General features: G+C 36.5%; 1 long non-coding RNA gene across 3 annotated transcripts in view; it reads left to right on the top strand.

Moving 5' to 3' along the window:
* LOC113887378 overlaps window positions 1-11312 on the top strand; it is a 61874-nt gene extending 50562 nt beyond the window's left edge. For all 3 annotated transcript variants that reach the window (XR_003509725.1, XR_003509724.1, XR_003509723.1), the window contains exons 3-4: window positions 8808-8850; window positions 10218-11312. This is a non-coding gene — a long non-coding RNA (uncharacterized LOC113887378). The remainder of the gene's footprint in view (window positions 1-8807; window positions 8851-10217) is intronic.
* Window positions 11313-22448: the final 11136 nt, after the last annotated feature.

The raw sequence follows: 22448 nt of genomic DNA, 5'->3' as shown, positions 1-22448 counted from the left end.
CTTTGAGCAGTCCTTTCAAAGCTGTACTACCCTTCAGTGCTAAGTACCTCTCCTGGTCTCTTTCTCCACTCATAGAAAAAGGAACCAGATTCCCCCTGCGTTACTTACCATCAATATAAACAGTAGTTTTGTTTCTGTTATTTCCCCTTTCAACCTAGCGGTAAAGTTTGCCACTGTTGCTCTCTCCACCCGACACAGGAAGAAAGACTTCCTTCCGTCATTGCTTGACTTTGCCCAGGCCTATAAATAATCTTCCCTTTCTCTTGGACTCCAGATGCTCACCTTTTCTTTTCTTTTTTTTTTTTTAAAAAAAAAAAGAAAAACGCCTGAGAGTCACTCCTCCTGAATCCTTCCGGTTTTCTCCATCTGATAAACTTCCTCTTCTACCTAGTTCATCAAGGACGCCTATGAAGCTGTTGTCCCATTGACTGGTGTCTCAGTGTTGTAGGTCAGTGTTGGGCTTCTCCTTTACCCATCTTTTAGCTGTATTGACCTACATCTTTCCTCTATGTCTGTTTCCTCTCAGTGGCCCTCCTTCTTTGGTATCCCTTTGCCTTCTTCCGCTCCAGACTATTTCTGTGACCATCTCAAAAATCCAACTCCAATTGTAATCTGAGAGCTTGATCTGTTGATATTTTCCTCTGTTATTTTTTTGATCTGACTTTTAATTAGATCGACAGTGTTTCTCTGAACACCTTCATTTGCTCTACAATACTGTCAAAGGCCCTGACAAAAACCCTTCATGGAGCATCAACTGATAAGAAGAGAAGAATGGGGGAGAAAAAATGTTTTCAGCAAGACTTCTATAGGCCCTTTGTTTGTACTGAATTATTACCACTGAAGCACTTTTGGTTTCCTAACCACCAGTTGGAGAAACTGGTCATACTGGGTGGTGACCACTCTGAGCAAATACTTGAAGTGTAGGTTTGGACTTTATACAGCTGTCTTTCTTCCCTTCTCTAGAAGCTTGAAAATAACCAATTACTCCCTTTTCCTTTATTTAACACATATCAAAGCAGTCTTTATAAATCTGCACGTTCCCATTTTCTCTTTGTTGCACAAGTAGCATTCACATTTTCATCCTGTTCTTTTTTGCTGAATGTCTCCTGGGTGTTGTAAGCTGCTTGGTCATTAGATAGTATCAGTGTGATATATGCTACATTTAGTCTTTCACTATTTTCTTTCTTTCTTTTTTTGGTCAACACATTGGATTTTTAAAAATATTTTTTAATTTATTTTTTCTAATTGAAGTATAACTGATTTATAGTGTTGTGTTAATTTCTGCTGCACAGCAAGGGGACTCAGTTATACATATATACATTCTTTTTAATACTCCTTTCCATTATGGTTTATCTCAGGATACTGAGTATAGTTCCCTGTGCTACACAGTAGGACCTTGTTGTTTATGCATTCTATGTATAGTAGTTTGCATCTGCTAACCCCAAACTCCCAGTCTCTCCGTTCCCCTCTCCCCCTGTTCTCTATGTCTGTGAGTCTATTTCTGTTTCATAGATGGGTTCATTTGTGTCATATTTTAGATTCCACATATAAATGATACCATATGGTTTTTGTCTTTTTCTGACTGACTTCACTTAGCATGATAATCTCTAGTTGCACTCCACCATTTTCTAATCATTTGTATTAGCCCTTCCACATCTTCACACTTATCTGTCTCCCCTTCTCTTCCTTTGTGGTATGAACCATTTATACAAACCACATAATTTTAAAAATCAATGTGCCACCATGCACCTCATAATAATCGAAGCTCAGTGTTAGCTGCTGATAGACATGTATGATTTTTGAAAGAGGCTTCATTTGCTAACAGTATACTTCATTTCATAGCCATCACAAGCAAAAGAAATTGCAACCTCTGGATGTTCCCTTTGTTCTTCCTTCTATAATCTTCTCCCATCCTCTGCCATTACCTATTCAATTGTCTCAATTTTTCCATTTCATCAGAGTTTGCTTGTCCTATGGAATGAAGACAGAATAGCATTCCTGAGCCCCAAAGACTCTTCTGTGCTACAAGGTTATTCTTGTGCTACAAGAGGTTGTGGCTTCTCTGGTGGCTCAGATGGTAAACAATCTGCCTGCAATACAGGAGACCTGGGTTTGGTCCCTGGGTGGGGAAGATCCTCTGGAGAAGGGAATGGCAACCCACGCCAGTATTCTTGCCTGGAGAATTCCATGGACAGAGGACCCTGTCCAGGGTTACAGGAGTCAGACCCAACTGAGCAACTAACACAAACACAAGGGATTGTATAGAAACATGCACCTTGAGGCACACCCTTCACTAGTTCACACTTCTCTCCAGAAAATATCCTCCTTTACAAAGAGCTAGATCCTATAGGCACCCACAAATAATATAGAAAAGTACCATAAAACTAAGCTAGGAAGTGAATGGTGTTTAAAGGATAAAGAAATAGAAGAGTTTTCCTGAAATGAAGATGGTCTCCCTTTGTTTTTTGATTATTTTGTTTTTTGAATCGCATCAGTACAGGTGCCAGACGTTTCACTCGGATTTCTTTATTTGACAAATATTTATTGAAAGATGACTATAATCCAGTGCATCTGCTAATACTTCAGAATCTCAGAAGTATTACCCTCATAGAACTCATATTCTAATGAGGAAACATATTTCTAAATAAATAAGGAACCATTTGGCTTGTGTTTCTGTCTGAGACACAGACTGAGTGATGAGGGAGCTGGCCCTGAGTAACATGTAGCTAACTTTGCAGAAGACTCCAGGAAAGCCTTTTAGAATTCTTCTAGACTCTTCGAGAATCTCTTTGAGCTGGGCCCAGCAGAGGGAGAAGAGGAGCTAGGCAAGCAGTATGCAGAGGTCAAGGATTTGCTTCTCCTTACTCCATCTGAACTGAGTGAAACTTGATGGGAATAGTCAAGGAAGACCAAATGAAGAATTTTGTGCCATGAGAACTTCCGTGGCAAAAGGAGTTCTGTATAATGGTGAAAGCAGAGGCTTGGTGGAGATTTGATTATAAATGAATTATTAGGTATATGTGATGTTGATGCCTTTATAAAATAGCACAAGGCTTAGAAATGAGGGCCAATTTAGGAAGACTCAGTAATGGTATAGAATAGTGATGGGTTAATTATGATTAAAAGTCTATGTCAGGGATTCTGAAAAACAAGAGAACTTTTCTCTATTATTTACAGGTTCAGAAAACAGTCACCTTACTTCGATACTGTTTTTTTTAACTTACCATTGATAGGGTGCAAATTATTTAACTTCCTTTTTTTTCAGCGATAAGAATTCCTCACCATTATTGCACCCCACCAACAATTGTATGAAGAGAATTTAGAAGTTTCTTTCAAAGAGAGGGAGAGTGACAAAGAGAGAGATATTTGCACATGGCTTTAGAGCAATTAATTTCTGGAACTTATCCTTAAAAAGGCAGTTACTTTGGTGAAAACTATTCTTTTCATCTGAGTGCTTCTAATGAGTAAAATGATTCGTGTTTTCATCGAATGGTTGTTTAAAAGAATTTGGTTTTCGTTGAGAAGGATTAAAGGCATGTGCCTAATTGCTAAATATTATTTTTAAAAAACTCGTCTGAGTCTGTATGGGCTGTGAGTGGTTTCGTCTTTAGAAGCTTATTTTAGGATCTCGTGCCAAAACAGGCCTGTTCAGACTAGAATTATCTGGCAGGGAATTTTTTTATGTCTTGAGCAGGAACATCAGAAAATGTTCACTGCAATTGCCAAGTTGACTTGCTGAGCAATTTACTAAATAAGAGATATGAAAATCAAGTGACCATCAGCTGGTCTAAATGTTTTTGGTCAGTGTAGTCACAAGACCTCAGGTATGCAAGACTTGGACGGGCTGCAACCATGTGCTGGTTATGGTGAGACCCTGGCTTCAGTCCTCAAATGTAACACAAAAGGAATTCGAGTTCACAAAAACATACTTTAATTAGACACCTGTATTTAAAAGGTTGGGATTTTCCTCAGGCGTAGTTTCACCCTGTGCCTTTCTTTCCTGGGTTACAGTTAGAGTTAATTTGACTTTTTGTTCTTAACCATGTGGGAGGCAGTTTGTTTGTTTTTTGTAAACAGCTTCATTGATATACAGAGAACCACACATACGTAATGCATGCAGCTTGGTGAGTTTACATATGCAAACACCCATTACCATCACCACAATCCAGGTAAGAGAAGTATCTAACACCTAACATAGCTTTCTTCTATCTTTTTTAAATGTATGTGTGGTAAGAACACTTACCATGGGATCTACTCCATGGGAGGCAATTTTTGTTTACTTTTGAAGTAAACTCTGTTCAAGTAACTCTGTTCGAGTGACAAAGCACACTCCAGTATGTTACTCGAACAGAATTTACTTCAAAAGTAAACAAAAATTGCCTCCCTTGGAGTAGATCTCATGGTAATGAAAGTGAAAGAGGAGAGTGAAAAAGTTGGCCTTAAAGCTCAACATTCAGAAAACGAAGATCATGGCATCTGGTCCCATCACTTCATGGGAAATAGACGGGGAAATGTGGAAACCATGGCGGACTTTATCTTTCTGGGCTCCAAAATCACTGCAGATGGTGACTGCAGCCATGAAATTAAAAGACGCTTACTCCTTGGAAGGAAAGTTATGACCAACCTAGATAGCATATTCAAAAGCAGAGACATTACTTTGCCAACAAAGGTCCGTCTAGTCAAGGCTATGGTTTTTCCAGTGGTCATGTATGGATGCGAGAGTTGGACTGTGAAGAAAGCTGAGCGCCAAAGAATTGATGCTTTTGAACTGTGGTGTTGGAGAAGACTCTTGAGAGTCCCTTGGAGTGCAAGGAGATCCAACCAGTCCATTCTAAAGGAGATCAGCTCTGGGTGTTCTTTGGAAGGAATGATGCTAAAGCTGAAACTCCAATACTTTGGCCACCTCATGCAAGGAGTTGACTCATTGGAAAAGACTCTGATGCTAGGAGGGATTGAGGCAGGAGGAAAAGGGGACAACAGAGGATGAGATGGCTGGATGGCATCACTGACTCAATGGACATGAGTTTGAGTGAACTCTGGGAGATGATGATGGACAGGGAGGCCTGGTGTGCTGCGATTCATGGGGACACAAAGAGTCGGACACGACAGAGCGACTGAACTGAACTGAACTGAATTGACTATCTTCCTATTTAGTTCCAGAAAGCTGTTAGTGCATGTGCTAAAATATGTGAAAAATCATGGATGAGGATTGGTCCCCGCCAAACTTAGAGCCAAACTTTACAGTCTTTGACTTGGTAAAGCTAATATTCTAGCAGTGCTATGAAATTCTTCATCCCTCTTCATTTACTACCTGTACATATAGTGCTTGGGGTCAAAATTTCTTTCCCCAAATTATAATTTGTAAACTTAAGGATACTTTGGGGAGGCAAAGTAGAATCATCCAGATAATCCCTCAAAAAACAGGGAAGTCTATTCTTCTTTTCATTGAATAACCCATGAAGCAGCATTTCATTCATTTCCAGGGAAACTTTGATGAGAATGTCAGCTTGGCATTAAACATCAGTGGGTGTCTACCTCTTGGTTGGATTTACAGGCTGCCCCTGGTCTCAAATCCTAGGTTAACATTTCAAGAAATGGTCTTTATCCCTGTTCCAGGCAGGCTTTCCAACAGCAGGTGGCAGGCTTAACTTTTAATAAGTCTTTTCCTCCCTTTTAACTCTCTTTCCCATTATGTGTACCTCAATAAATGGTCTTCAGCCAGGATGGATAGGTTGTTGTTTATGACTGTCTTTGTTTTATTTTTTTTGCACTGTGAATAGGACTTGAACAGTGACTAACTTGGTTATAGTTCTGTTACTCGTCCCTGGGGTTTAGTTGTCTTCTTAATTTTAGATAATAGAATTGTATAATTTGCCATTATTAGTTTGACTTATTCATAAACTTATAAAATGTATTACTGGTTGATAGTCTATGCTATAGTATATTCCTCATATATTCTAGTCCCTGTATTTTAATAATCTTTAAAATGTGTATTATTGGCTAGCAGTTGACACTAATCTATAGAGCTTCCCTAGTGGCTCAGACAGTAAAGCATCTGCCTTCAGTGTGGGAGATCCTGGTTTGATCCCTGGGTTGGGAGAAGATCCCCTGGATAAGGAAATGGCAACCCACTCGAGTATTCTTGCCTGGAAAATTCCATGGACAGAGGAGCCTGGCAGGCTGCAGACCATGGGTTCGCAAACTGAGTGACTTCACTTCACTTCATTTCTAATCTATAGAGTAGCCTACCATAAAATTTTATCTACAGTTTTTCCTTTTTGTATTACCCAGATAAATTTAAAAGTTGAGGGAAAAGACTATCTTAACTTTGTAGTTCTTTAGACCTAGGAAGATTTGGAGAATAGTGTGAGCTTTAGGAATTAAAAATACCATTCTTCTAATCTAAATATATACCAAAATTTATAAAAGATAATCCTTTGAATTTTGGTGCTAAAACTAACCAAACTTGCCTCATTTTAATTGTTAGTCTTCTTATTCATAAAGATAGTTATGAACATTTAGTTTTAGTGGTTTATGAAATGTAAGTTTGTGTGTTCTATAAATGCTTTATTTTATACTGAAGGTAAGATTCAGCCAAACTCGTACAAGCAATTTGTTTTTCTTACTTTGGTATGTATGCCCTGGCTTTTTAGGTAATGACAAAATATACTTCATTAGATGGAGTTGTTTTTAATTTATTTAAAAAGAAAACAAAACAATCAAAACAAAAACCTACTTCACTTTATAAATTCCATCCTTCTTTCCTAAGAGCTAACCACCTGGTGAAACACTATCATTATAACTTGGCAAGTGGGTTCGCTCTTAAAATTAGACATCTGTGATTATATAGTTAAATCATTCCCTTGAAACTGACATATTTAGAGCTCTCAGAAAACCAGTCATCTTATACCTAACACATTTTTTATTTTTATTTTATATTGAAGTAGAGTTGATTTACAATGTTGCCTAACATTTTTGCTGCTAAGCTGCTGAGTTACTTCAGTCGTGTCCGACTCTGTGTGACCCCAGAGACGGCAGCCCACCAGGCTCCCCTGTCCCTGGGATTCTCCAGACAAGAACACTGGAGTGGGTTGCCATTTCCTTCTCCAATGCATGAAAGTGAAAAGTTAAAGTGAAGTCGCTCAGTCATGTCCAACTCTTAGCGACCCCATGGAGTGCAGCCTACCAGGCTCCTCCGTCCATGGGATTTTCCAGGCAAGAGTACTGGAGTGGAGTGCCATTGCCTTCTCCGTTTTTTAAAGCTACCTTGTTTAGGCAATAAGTATTTGCATCCAGCTGCATGTCCACTCAAACTGTACTAATGTAAAGTTCTAAGTATAGCCTTTTTTCCAGTTGATGATAACTTTCCTAAATCTTTTCCAAGTGATAGCCAAAGCATTTTAAATTCATAAGAAGGTTAGATTCTAAAACGTGTACTTGGACCAAAGTTGCGTAGTTATTTACTTTCTATAAAAATCCAAAAGTCGGAAATAATAATTGGCTACCAGTGGTCATGTGCTGATATAAGAACACCTTATCCAAGACACCAGGCTTCTTCCCACTTTAGGGCTTTTGTTCTGAATCTTGCCTCTCTCTGTGATGTTATCTCACTGCAGGTGTGTACACAGTTTTCTTTCAAGAATGTGCTCAAATGTCATACCCGCAATGAGGTTTTCTGTGACTACCTTCTGAACATTCCTCTTCGCTCTGTTGCTTTACTTTATGGAAATGATCATCCATACCTGTTGAGTTTCTTTTTTGTCTTCCTGACCCTAAATATTCAGCTCTCAGTACCATGAATGCAGGATCTTGGTTCAGTGTCACATCCTCAGTGCCTGGAAGAAATTAATGAGTAGGCATTTCTGGGGTGAATGAATGAATGAATGAATGAATCAATGAGGAGGACACCTGTCCTCTAACTGTTTAAACCTACATGGTATTATTGGAGGAGGGGCTTCTCTGGTGGCTCAGATGGTTAAGAATCTGCCTGCAATGCAGGAGACTTGGGTTCAATCCCTGGGTCGGGAAGATCCCCTGGAGAAGGGGATGGCTACCCACTCCAGTATTCTTACCTGGGAAATCCCATGGACAGAGGAGCCTGGCTACAGCCCATGGGGTCACAAAGAATTGGACACTACTGAGTAACTTTCATTATGGGAGGAAAGCTGGGAACTGACATACTAGTGAGCTGCTCCTTTGAATACTTTGTAACGTATCTTCTTTGCAGTTTTCATTGGTGTTTTAGGTGTTTGGTGGAAATAACTATCATCCTATAATAGAGGAAGTGATATGATTTTTCCTGTAATTTATTGTATGTATGTGCATCATTGGTATATTAAAGTGCTGTAAGGCAAATGAAAATTCTCCAAGGCCACAATGAAATGGTGGATTGAGTTTTTGTTTATTAATTCATTTGTTTTTCATATATGCATATATATTTTTTTCCATTTTATATGTGTAAATATTTCACATTTACATACACACACATATACATTTTACTTCAAAAATGTGCCACATAATCAAGTGTAGAGTTTTCTCCCAAGCAATCATGCCTGCTCTAAAAGGGCAGGGAGTTTCATCTTGTATTTTGTTTGTTGCTGACTCTCTAACACCTAAGAGACTATCTGGCACTTTCCTCAATATCACTCAATATATGTTGAGTAAGTAAATAAATCTAGAGACTGTTAAATTGCATGCGTGGAATTAGTGTCAGTCAGACTGCCAATAAAGAAAATATGCAATTGAAACCTCCTGATACCATTTCCACATAAGTTTCCAGAACTGATCTCTTCTCTTTCCTTCCACAGAGCCCCACCCTGAAGGCTGCATATCATCTAGCTGCTGGAATGTGTAGGTACCCTCAATGGCTCAGTAGCCAGTGTAGATCCTGTCTTTTGTAATCAGTAGCTACATCTGGCTACTGGGTCTCTGATGGCATCTTCTACCTTCAGTTACTGTGTCCTGAGTGAGATTATTGAGAAGTCCTCAATAATAAAGCTTTACCTTGATTTATACATACGTATACACACAGAGTTAAGTTCTGGGGTGACTGGTAAGTCTTCCCTTATTAGCTGGAGTGTGGGAACCATCAAGCTTTCATGAATGATAATGTCTTTTGAAATTCAACACCACAAAGGGGAGGAATCTGGATAGTTTATCCATAGATTGTTTACAGATCTTTTTTTCTCTCTCTCCCATGTGCTTCCATCATTTGGTCACAAGACTATCAAGCATTTGGTTATAAATCAATCTATCTATCTATCATCCATCTACCTACTACCTATCTTACCTATCCATCTAGCTTATCCATCCATCCATCCATCCATCCATTTCCTCTCTCGACTTTTAAACGATATTCTCAAAATAACATGGTAATTTTATTTTAAGAAAGTTTCACCTGTAGTAGATATATCCCAGCAGAGCATTTGTGACTTGTGGTTGTCTTTTCCCTTTGTTAGAGAAGATAAATGCCAGAAATCTTGAATGCAGCAGGCAATTCTATTGAAATCATATGTGGGAAGTCTCACAGGCCCAACATCCAGGTCTAGGGCATGAACCTGGCATACAATGTAGATTTCTGTGTTTGTTGAGCAACAGCTACATTGTCTGCTGGGTTTCAGGCTACCTGGAAACACGTTCTTCGTGGCTGTTTTCATCAATGCTTCACCTATACTGTTTTGGATTAACTTCTGCAGGCAGCATAAACCACTGGGCTTAATCATTGGACAGAGTGCAGTGAAAGGACCCCATGAAAGCTGATCGTTTTAGCAAAACACGATTTTGTTATGATTTCACCAAGATGGGCACACATCAGCCTGGGAAGCTCAGTGAACCAGAGACCAGGTGTAATGCTACCCTTCCTTCTCTCTGCCTCAGCTCTCAAGGATTGGTCACCTACATGTTATTAGTAGTATTATTTGATTTCTATTCCTATTTACTATCAGAAGGCATAGCCTTTATGGGCTTCATCACTCTGCCCTGCTACCTCACCATTCCTCCTCGTTTTGGCTTCTTGACCACCTACAGGAGCCCAGTTTCTTTCTGTTCTTTTTCCACAGCCCCATAATTTTTTTTGAATGACTTTCAGTCTCACCAGAATCTGTATCTCTCTGCCCCAACATCCCACCCCATCATTTGCTCCCTGACGTGAACTCTAAAGTGGATTTTGTTTTTGTTTTTGTTTTTTTGCCACTATTCACCATCTCTTATGAAACCAGAAGAAGAACAGCTTTCTTATGGAATGAAAAAGAACTTGTAAAGATAAACCACCAGTTTTCAGGAGAAAAAGAAGAAAAGAATGTTGGAAATAGCTTCTGGAAAACTTTTTCCCATTATGTTTTGTTTGTCTGTTCCTGGTAAATAAATTTAAATCTCTCAGTGTTAAAAAATAGATAAACCATTAAATTCTCAGTAATAAAGGAATATAAATTTTAACCCTTGGTTAGATGAACTGGAGATTTTTGTAAGAAAATATGAATTTTAAATGAATACAAGTTAACCGATTTAAAGCAGAAAATGAATATAAGGAACACAAAGATAAATGTCTGTATGTAATAGTCAATTGTAATGATATAATGTATTTTTTTCACCCTGTGCTGAATCAGTAAAAATAAAGTCAGTGACTTGGAGCTTTTAAAATATAGTGTATGTGTGTGTATCTTTTGACTTCCAATCCATTGTCTATTTTGTACCTAAGTCACTGGTCTTTGTGCCCTGCTAAGAGAAAGTCATTCTACTTGAGCTACTTGACAGCCTTTGAAGAGTGAGAAAAGTCTCTGGGACACATGATTATGTTTATTAAATTATAATTGTCAAAGAGACAGTTTTCTTTCTCCTCTCTTCACCCTTATACTTGTGATGTTCTGAGTTCCTTTGACTATCCTTAAACAAGACAATGTTGACAGTGGAGCCTATTGTGAAGAAGAACTCCCTAGTTACATGGTTAAGTTTTCATTTCCTTCTCAAGTTTGATGGACCAGTATCAAATTGATCCCCAAAGCAAGAATAAAAGTGCAAATAACCAAGAACTTGTTTTCTCATTTTTTCTCAGCTTTTACTCTGGGACCCAAGAAAGGATGGACATTGCTATATTGGCTCTTCCTAGAGAAGGCATAGCACCCACTATATGATTATTTTTAACTTTCCATTTTGAAACAATTTCACACTTTAAGAAAGCCTAAAAAATGTGAAGACAGTGCTTGTGGGAATTTAAAATGGTGCAACTGTTTTGGAAAAGTTTCACAGTTCCTCAAAGTTAAAACAGTCACCATACATATGAGCAAGCATGTCCACTCCTAGGTACATACGCAGAATTGAAGACAGATACTTACATAAATACACGTTGACGGCAGCACTATTCCTATTCATAATAGCCAAAAGATGGGAATAACCCACATGCCCATCAACTGATGAATGGATCAACAAAAGGTGATCTATCCATACAATGGAATATTATTCACCAAGAAGAGAAATGAAGTACTGATAGCTGCTACAATATTGAGTGAAATTTGAAAACATTACACTAAGTGAAAGAAGCACACCCCCCCTCAAAAAAAAACAACAAGCTGAATATTGTATGAATCCACTGTATGAAATTTCTAGAATAGGCAAGTTTAGAGAGATGGACAGTAGGTGAATGGATTCCAGGGGCTAGGGGAAGAAGAGCGTGGGGAGTGACTTCTAATGGTAGAGGGTTTATCTTTGGAGTGATGAAACTGTTCTCGAATTCATGTCCAAGTAGTGGTTGCACAACTTTGTAAATATACTGAAGACTACTGAATTGTATACTTTAAAAGCATGAGTTTTATGGTATGTAAATTAAATCTCAAAAATATAGACACTCACATACTCCTTTTCAATTTCCCAAGTGTTAATATCTCATGTAACTACAGTTATAGAAATCAGTAAAATAACATCAATATGATAAAATAATCAAAGACACCTTATTCAGCTTTCATAATTTGTCTCACCGTTGTCCTATTTCTGGTTCAAGATCCAATCTAAGATGCCGTGATTAGTTGTCCTGTCTCTAGTTTCCTTTAAGCCAGGACACTTGCTCAGCCTCCCTTTTGTCTTTCATGGCTTTGCCACTTTTGAAGAGTACAAGCCTGTTATTTTGTAGATGGGCCTTCAATTTGGATTTTTCTGATAGTTCCTTCTGCTTCAATTGGAGTTACGTGTGTTTGGCAGAAATACTACACCAGTGACATCGTGTCCTTGGTGCACCATATCAGAAGGCACGTTATGCCAATTTGTCCCACTAGTGGTGATGGTAACTTTGATAATTTGGTTAAGTTGGTATCTGATCCTGGCTATTTGCATTTTTTCTTTCTTGCTTTAAAAAAAATTCTTTTTATCACCATCCTGTACTCCCATTTTCCTTCACTCCCCAACCAAAGTTAACTATGTTTAACACACATCATTTAATTTGTATATATTCTTGAAAATATATCTTTTTTGGCATTCTGGTATTTTTAATTTACATGAGTGGTACTAATTATAGCTCATTCTGTTTCTTTTTTAAATTGAGCACTATGTTTTTAAGGTCAGTCCATTTTGCTGTCTAATTTGTTGCTTCTAATTCTGTATAACACTCTTACGATGTTGCAACTAACACATATCTATACCATTTCCAGTAATGGACCCCAAATGGGAACCAATTTCTTGTCACCACAAATAACATTATAATAAACATTCTTTTTTTTTTCTTTTAATTTTATTTTATTTTTAAACTTTACATAATTGTATTAGTTTTGCCAAATATTAAAATGAATCCACCACAGGTATACATGTGTTCCCCATCCTGAACCCTCCTCCCTCCTCCCTCCCCATACCATCCCTCTGGGTCGTCCCAGTGCACTAGCCCCAAGCATCCAGTCTCGTGCATTGAACCTGGACTGGCATCTCGTTTCATACATGATATTTTACATGTTTCAATGCTATTCTCCCAAATCTTCCCACCCTCTCCCTCTCCCTCAGAGTCCATAAGACTGTTCTATACATCACTGTCTCTTTTGCTGTCTTGTACACAGGGTTATTGTTACCACCTTTCTAAATTCCATATATATGCGTTAGTATACTGTATTGGTGTTTTTCCTTCTGGCTTACTTCACTCTGTATAATAGGCTCCAGTTTCATCCACCTCATTAGAACTGATTCAAATGTATTCTTTTTAATGGCTGAGTAATACTCCATTGTGTATATGTACCATAGCTTTCTTATCCATTCATCTGCTGATGGACATCTAGGTTGCTTCCATGTCCTGGCTATTATAAACAGTGCTGTGTCCAGCAATCCCACTGCTGGGCACACACACTGAGGAAACCAGAAGGGAAAGAGACACGTATAATAAACATTCTAATACATGTCTCCTTCTGGATCTGTGTAGGAAATTATTTGAAATATATAGTGAGTGGAGTTGTTTGATCATAACAGATACGGAGACAGACACACACACACATGTACATACAACACACCCCTCAGATGGCCTGATCAGTCTGCTCCCTGCATCAGTGAATGAGACGTTCTATGCATATCCTTGCCAAAAATTGACTCACTGGAGATATTTTGCCAGGCTGAAAGGTGTAAAGTGATCATGTTTCAGTTTGCATTTCTCTAGTTACTAATGATTATGAACATCTTTTCATATGAATTTTGAGTTTGGGGAGTTTAAAATAAATTTCCTGTTCATATCTTTTCCCATTTAAAAAAATTTTTAATTCTGAAATACAGCATGCTAATGGGAAATGCACATAAAATAAATGAACAACTCATTGAACAGATGTGTGTAACCATCACCCAGGTCAAGAAATGGAATATTGCCAGTATCTCAGAAACACTTCCAATATGTCCATCCCATTCACCATCCCTTCCCCTGCCCAAAGGAAACATACCCTAAAATCTAAAAGCATAGCTTAGTTTTGCTTGCTAATAAAGTTTCTGTAAGTGGAATTTTAAGCACATAATCTTTTGTGTTTGACTTATTTTTCTCAAAAAGTGTGAGATTAACCATGCTTTATGTAGATGTAGTTTGTTCATTTTCATTGCTGCATTTTAGTCCATGTTAGTAAACATTGGGATATTTCCAGTTGTGCATCCAGTAACCTTGCTATGAATGTTCTTTTACGTACAGCCTGATGGCACCTGTGCACTCATTCTATTGGAGAATACTTAGGAATAGAAGTGTTAGGGTGTGGAGTTTGGATAAGTCAGCTTTAGTAGATAATGCCAGTGTTATGTGGTGATTGTTAGACTTTACATTTCAACCAACCATGTGTGGGAATTTCTATGGCTCCACATACTCATCAACACAGTACTGTAAGTCTTAATTTTAACCACTAGGTATTTAGTGGTATTTATGGTGCATTTAACATGATGAGTAATGAGAGCAGATTTTTATATGTTCATTGGCCATTTATACCTCCATTTTGGTAAGGTACAAGTTCAAACCTTGTGCTCATTTTTATGTTGGGTTGAGTTTCTTGTTCACTTGTAGATCTTCATATATCCTGGATGTGAGTTTTTTGTTATTTTATTACAAATATATTTTACTCTGGTTTCTCTTTCATTTTTTCAGTGGTTCAAACAAAAATCTTTTATGTTATTCAATCTATAAACCTTTTCTTTTATAATAATTACTGGGTTTTGTGTACCTGGTTAAAATCTTTCCCTTACCACATTGTCTTTTTTTTACTAAGCTATGTAAGTTTTGATATCCACTAGAGTTGTTCTTTGATATTGCTTAGGATATTTGTTTTAGGCATTTCACATTTGCATTACACAATTTCAGAATCCATTATAAAGTTTGACAAACAGTTTAGGATTTTAATTGAAATTGTAGTTTGTCAGTTTGGGGAGAATTGACATTTATACTTTACTGAATCTTCTGATACATGAATATTGGAATTTCTCCATTGGTTCAGGTCTTCTTTACTTTCTTAGAGTGTTTCATAGTTTTCCACATAGACCTCCTGTATATCATATATTAGATTCAGAGGTAACTGGTCTTTTGTGAGGCTATTATAAGTGGCATCTTAAAATTTCACTTTGTAGTGGATCATTGCTGGTATATAAAAATGCAGGTTTTTTTGTTTTGTTTCTGCTTTGTATCCAGCAACATTGCTAAGTTTAGTTGTTAATCCCCAAATTAACTAGATTCTTTTGAAGTTTTCTATACATACAAATATACCTGTGAATAAATTTTCTTTATAATCTTTACACTTCTTATTTTTTTTATTAATTGTACTGGCCAGGACATGTAGTACAATGTTGAATAGAAGAGTAGATAGAGGTCATCCTTAGTATCAAAGGGAAAGCTTTCAACATTTAGTTTCTTTGTAGAGTGGGCATCTTTTAAGACAGTTTACTTCTCTTCCAAGGTGGTTAAGAATTTTTTTATGATGAATAGGTAGTGAATTTTATCAAATGCTTTTTCTACATTTATTGAGATGGTTATCTAATTTTTGTCTTCTTTGTTTAGTTAATGTGGTGAATTACACTGATTTTTTTTAAGTCACCTTTAATGAGGTCTAATTTACATATGTTAAAATGGAGCCATCTTAATTATATAGTTTGAAGAATTTTGATAAATGTATATACCCATTAACAACCATTATAATCAAGATACAAAGTATTCTGTGTTGAATACACATACTGTGTGTGTGTGTGTGGTGTGTAAGTCGCTCAGTTGTTTCCGACTCTGAGACCCCATGGACTGTAGCCCACCAGACTCCTCTGTCTGTGGAATTCTCCAAGCAAGAACACTGGAGTGGGTTGCCATTCCTTTCTCCAGGGGATCTTCCCAACCCAGGGATTGAACCCGGATCTTCTTCATTGCAGGCAGATTCTTTATTGTCTGAGCCACCAGGGAAGCCCATAAAACCTATTACCTCCAAAATCTCCTTTGTACTTCTCTTGTTAATTCCTATCTTTGTCACATACACAAGGCACACACTGATCTGCTTTCTATCACTGTACATTGTGTTGCCCTTCCTAAAGATTTATGTAAATAGAATTATGCAATATGTAGCCCTGTGAGTTAAGCTTTTTGCATGTATATGTAATTTGTTCCTCCTTATTGCTGACTAGTATTCTATTGTATGAATATCACACATTTATTTATCCATTTACTTGTAGATGGACATTTGAGTTCTTGTCAGTTTTTTTACCATTATAAACAAAGTTTTATGAATATTGAATCTTTGTATGGATATATATTTTCTCTGGAAAATAGCTATAAGTCATAGGTAGTTGTATTTTTAATTTTACAATTTATGAGTTACATTAGCTTTATATCCTTGCTAACCCTTAGTGTTGGCAGTCCTTTTTTAATTTCAGCTACACTTATGGGTTTTATTTCATTATGGTTACACTGACAGTAGCATTTCTTTATGGTTTTAAATTGTACTTTTCTAATGACTAAAGATGTTGACTTTATTTTCATGTGTTTATCTGCCATTCGTATATATTCTTTGGTTAAATATTTATCTTTTGTTCATTTTAATTTAATTTGTCTTCTCATTATTGAGTTTTAAGAGTTCTTTATATATTCTAGGTATATATCTTTTATTAGATACCTGTTTTGCTAATATTTTATCCCAATCTGACTCTGTTGCATGCCTTTTCATTTTCTTAAGAGTATTATTGTTGAAAGAACATTTTTAATTGTAACATCTGATTTATACATTTTCCTTTTAAAATTACTGTGCTTTTAATGGCTTATTGAAGAAATCTTTGCCTACGCCACAGTTGTTAGGAAAATATTTTTGTTGTATTTCCTTGCAGAATATTTATAATTTTAGCTTTTGTATTTAGGTTTATGATCCTTTTCAAGTTAATTTTTATATATGGCTTGTAGTAAAGATAACAATTCTTTTTCCATGTAGATTTCCAAATATTTGAGCACCATTTGCTGAGAAGCCTATTTTATCCCTATTTAATTACATTGTCCACATTTTAGACAATCAATTAGCCATACATGGTGTGGGTCTATTTCTATGCTTTCTATTCTTTTCTGTTAAGTATGTCTATCTTCATGTCAATACCACTGTGTCTTGAGAGCAGAAGCTTTATTGTAAGACTTAAAATCAGTAGTTTTTGTCCATCAACTTTATTCTTCTTCAAATCTTATTTGGTTACTTTAGATCCTTTGTATTTCCATACAACTTTTAGAATCATCTTTTTTGTTTTCTACAAAACAACCAAGTGGAATTTTGACTGAGTTTTCATAAAATCTGTAGATATATTTGGGGAGAATTGTTATCTTAACAATGTTGAGCTTTTTTGATGCATGAACATGGTACAGATATTTCCTTTAGAGCTTTAAAATTTTTTCTCAGCAATGATTCACACTTTGCAAGAGTAGTGATCTTGTCCATATTTTGTTACATTTATTCCAAATATTATATTTTATCAGTGCTATTGCAACTGGTCTTTTTATAAAAATACCTATGTTTTTATAATTTTTTTTTTTTATTCTTCCAATTTTATTTTATTTTTAAACTTTACATAATTGTATTAGTTTTGCCAAATATCAATTGTTTTTGGCTGCTCTGGGTCCTTGTTGTCTGCACGAGCTTTTCCTAGTTGTGAGGAGCAGGTACTATTTGTTTTGGTCTGCAGGCTTCTCATTATGGAGCACAGGCTCTACAGGCTCTTGGCACGCAGACTTCAGTAGTTGCAGCATGTGGGCTCTAGGGCATATGGGCTTCAGTAGTTGTGGCTTATGGGCTCAAGAGTGCAGGCTCAGCAGCTGTAGTACATGATACATGAGCCTAGTTGCTTCACAGCATGTGGAATCTTCCTGGACATGGGATCGAACCCATGTCCCGTCCATTGGCAGGCAAATTCTTAACCACTGTGCCACCAGGGAAGTCCTGAAATTGGTCTTATTAATATTGGTCTCCAATTCTACTCTCTAAATATATAAAATACAATTTATTTTAGTATATTTAACCTCATTTCCTGTGACATTACTAAACTTACACATCTGTCTGTCGTAGTCTGTCTGGGCTGCTATAACAGAATACCATAGACTGTGTGGTTTATAAACAGAATAAATTTATTCCATATATATATAGTGTATGTATATTTAAATGTTATTGATATATAGTTGGTTTAATGTTATGTTAATTTCTGTTGTACAGCAAAGTGACTCAGCTATACATATGTAAGAAATCAATTTCTTACTTCTTACAGTTCTAGAGGCTGAGAAATCCAAGATCAAGGCATTGGCAGATTTGGTGTCTGATGAAGGTCTGCTTCCTTGTTTGCTCTGTCTTCACATGGTAGAAGGGGATTAGGGAGCTTTCTAGGGTCTCTTTTATAAGGGCACTAATCTCCTTCCTCAAGGCTCTACACACATGACCTGACCACCTCCCAAAGGTCCCACCTTCTAATACTATCACATTGGGGATTAAGATTTCAGTATGAATTTTGGTGTTGTGGGTGACACAGACATTCGGTTCAATTCAGTATGCTTGTAGCTTTTTGTAGATAATCTCAGGATTTTTTAAAATAACAAACATGACCATGTTGTTAGCACATGATGATAGTTTTGCTTTTATATGTGTGTGTATATATATATATATATATATATATATATATTTATTTATTTATTTATTTCTTGACCTATTACCCTGGGTAAGACTTCAAGTACAATGTTGAATACATGTTGTGAGAACAAGGATACTTTTTCTCTTTTTTTTCCATGTATTAAGATGATTATATGGCCTATCATTTTTAGTCTGTAAGATGAATTACATTGAATGATTTTTCAAATATTACATCAACTTTGCATTCCTGCTATATACACTCTACATGGTCAAAATGCATAATCCTTGTTAGTATTTTGTTGGAAATGTCTGCAGATATGTTCATGAGGGATATTGGTCTCTAGTTGCTGTTTTTTTTTTTCTGACTTTCACATCAGGATTATGCTGACCTCATAAAATGAGTTGGGAAGTATTTCTTCTTTTAATTTCTTAAATAGTTTGTATAAGATTAGTACTATTTCTTTTTTAAAATATTTAATAAAATTCACTACTAAAGTAATCTGAGACTGGAGTTTTCTTTATGGGAAGATTTTAAGTTAAGAAGTTAATTTCTTTAATAGATACCAGTCAAGATTTTCTGTGTTCTTGAGTCAGTGTTTATATTTGTATATTCCAAAGAACTTTTGTCTTTTTACTTTTTTTTCTTGATTTGGTTCCAACATTTTTCTTTCAGTAATTGATAGAAGGAGAATACAAAAAATTAATGAGGGTATAAAAAACTTGGATAACACTATCAACCAACTTAATTGACATTTGTAGAATATTCCATTCAACAATATAATACACATTCTTTCCAAATACGCATGGAACATTCACCAAGAGAGACCATATTCTGGGCCATAAAACATGTTTCCATATATTTTAAAGGGTTGAAAGCATATGGAGTGTGTTTTCTGGTATGACAAAATTACATTCGAAATAAACAAGAGATATTTGGAAAAACACCAAGTATTTGGAAATTAATACTCATCTAAATAATCCAGAGATAAAAAGGAAATTAGAAAATATTTTGAGATGAATAAAAATAAAAATATAGTGTATCAAATTTGTGGGAGGACTTCCCTGGTTAAGAATCTCCCTTCCAATGCAGAGGACCTGGGTTCAATCTCTGGTCGAGGAACTAAGATTCCACATGCCACGGGGCAACTAAGCCTGCGTGCCACAAATACTGAACCTGCACGCTCTAGAGCCCACACGGTACAACTGGAGAGAAACCTGCACAACACAATGAAAAAATCCCATGTGCTGCAGTGAAAGATATGCCATGCTGCAACAAAAGTTCATACATGCTGCAAAAAAGATCCCATGTGCCACTACTAAGACTGGATGCAGCCAAGTAAATAAATATTTTAAAAGTGTGGGATACAATTAAAAGCAGTGTTGAGTTAGAAATGTATAGTTTTAAATATTTATATTAGAAAAGATGATGGTCCAATGTCAGTTTATCTTAAAATTCTACCTAAGAAGCTAGAAAAAGAAGAGCAAAGTAAATCCATAATAAGTAGATGGCTAGAAATGAAAATAAGAGCAGAAGGCAATACAATAGAAAATGGACAAACAATACAAAGAATCAAATTTTGGTGTAATACAATTACACCAAAATCTAGCTTTTGAAAAGACCACTAAAATTGGAAAACCTCCAGCTAGATAGATTAAACAAAGACACCACCAGAAAATTACTAAAGCTAATCAATGAATATAGTAAAGTTGCAGGATATAAAATTAACAAACAGAAATCCCTTGCATTTCTATACACTAACAATAAGAAAACAGAGGAATTAAGGAAATAATTCCATTCACCATTGCAATGAAAAGAATAAAATACTTATGAATAAATCTACCTAAAGAAACAAAAGACCTTTATATAGAAAACTATAAAACACTGATGAAAAAAATCAAAGATGACACAAATAGATGGAGAAATATACCATGTTCATAAATTGGAAGAATCAATATTGTGAAAATTAGTATACTACCCAAAGCAATCATAGATTCAGTGCAATCCCTATCAAGCTACCAACGGTATTTTTCACAGAACTGGAACAAATAATTTCACAATTTGTATGGAAATACAAAAAACCTCGAATAGCCAAAGTAATCTTGAAAAAGAAAAATGGAACTGGAGGAATCAACCTGCCTGACTTCAGGCTCTACTACAAAGCCACAGTCATCAAGACAGTATGGTACTGGCACAAAGACAGAAATATAGATCAATGGAACAAAATAGAAAGCCCAGAGATAAATCCATGCACCTATGGACACCTTATCTTTGACAAAGGAGGCAAGAATATACAATGGAGAAAAGACAATCTCTTTAACAAGTGGTGCTGGGAAAACTGGTCAATCACTTGTAAAAGAATGAAACTAGAACACTTTCTAACACCATACACAAAAATAAACTCAAAATGGATTAAAGATCTAAACGTAAGATCAGAAACTATAAAACTCCTACAGGAAAACATAGGCAGAACTCTCTCTGACGTAAATCACAGCAGGATCCTCTATGACCCATCTCCCAGAGTAATGGAAATAAAAGCAAAAATAAATAAATGGGACCTAATTAAACTTAAAAGCTTTTCCACAACGAAGAAAACTATAAGCAAGGTGAAAAGACAGCCTTCAGAATGGGAGAAAATAGTAGCAAATGAAGCACCTGACAAAGAATTAATCTCAAAAATATACAAGCAGCTCATGCAGGTCAATTCCAGAAAAATAAACGACCCAATCAAAAAATGGGCCAAAGAACTAAACAGACATTTCTCCAAAGAAGACATACAGATGGCTAACAAACACATGAAAAGATGCTCAACATCACTCATTATCAGAGAAATGCAAATCAAAACCACAATGAGGTACCATTTCACGCCAGTCAGAATCAGTCAGTTCAGTTCAGTTCAGTTCAGTTGCTCAGTTGTGTCCGACTCTTTGGGACCCCATGAATCGCAGCACACCAGGCCTCCCTGTCCATCACCAACTCCCAGTCAGAATGGCTGCTATCAAAAAGTCTACAAACAATAAATGCTGGAGCGGATGTGAAGAAAAGGGAACCCTCTTACACTGTTTGTGGGAATGCAAACTAGTACAGCCACTATGGAGAACAGTGTGGAGATGCCTTAAAAAACTGGAAATAGAAATGCCACACGACTGAGCAATCCCACTGCTGGGCATACACACCGAGGAAAACAGAATTGAAAGAGACACGTGTCCCCCAGTGTTCATCGCAGCACTATTTACAATAGCTAGGACATGGAAGCAACCTAGATGTCCATCAGCAGATGAGTGGATAAGAAAGCAGTGGTACATATACACAATGGTACATATACACTCAGCTATTAAAAAGAATGCATTTGAGTCAGTTCTAATAAAGTGGATGAAACTGGAGCCTATTATATAAAGTGAAGTAAGTCAGAAAGAAAAACACCAATATATTAACACACATATATGGAATTTAGAAAGATGGTAATGATGACCCTATATACGAGACAACAAAAGAGACACAGATATAAAGAACAGACTTTTGGACTCTGTGGGAGAAGGCGAGGGTGGGATGATTTGAGAGAATAGCATTGAAACATGTATATTACCATACATGAAACAGGGCACTCAGGGCTGGTGCACTGGGAGGACCCAGAGGGATGGGATGGGGAGAGAGGTGGGAGGGGGGTTCAGGATGGGGGACACATGTACACCCATGGCTGATTCATGTGAATGTATGGCAAAAAGCTCAACAATATTGTAAAGTAATTAGCTTCCAATTAAAATAAATAAAGCCACAAATTATATGAAAAATGAAAAGAGACATCACTGCAGATCATGTAGATATTCAGTTCATAGTTTAGTTCAGTCACTCAATCTTGTACAACTTTTGTGACCCCATGGACTCCAGCACACCAGGCT

Source organism: Bos indicus x Bos taurus, chromosome X (genome assembly GCF_003369695.1).
Source record: "Bos indicus x Bos taurus breed Angus x Brahman F1 hybrid chromosome X, Bos_hybrid_MaternalHap_v2.0, whole genome shotgun sequence".
In the NCBI taxonomy this organism is placed as follows: Eukaryota; Metazoa; Chordata; class Mammalia; order Artiodactyla; family Bovidae; genus Bos; species Bos indicus x Bos taurus.
Note: the sequence above shows the minus strand (reverse complement) of the source record. Positions and strands in the feature narration are given on the sequence as shown.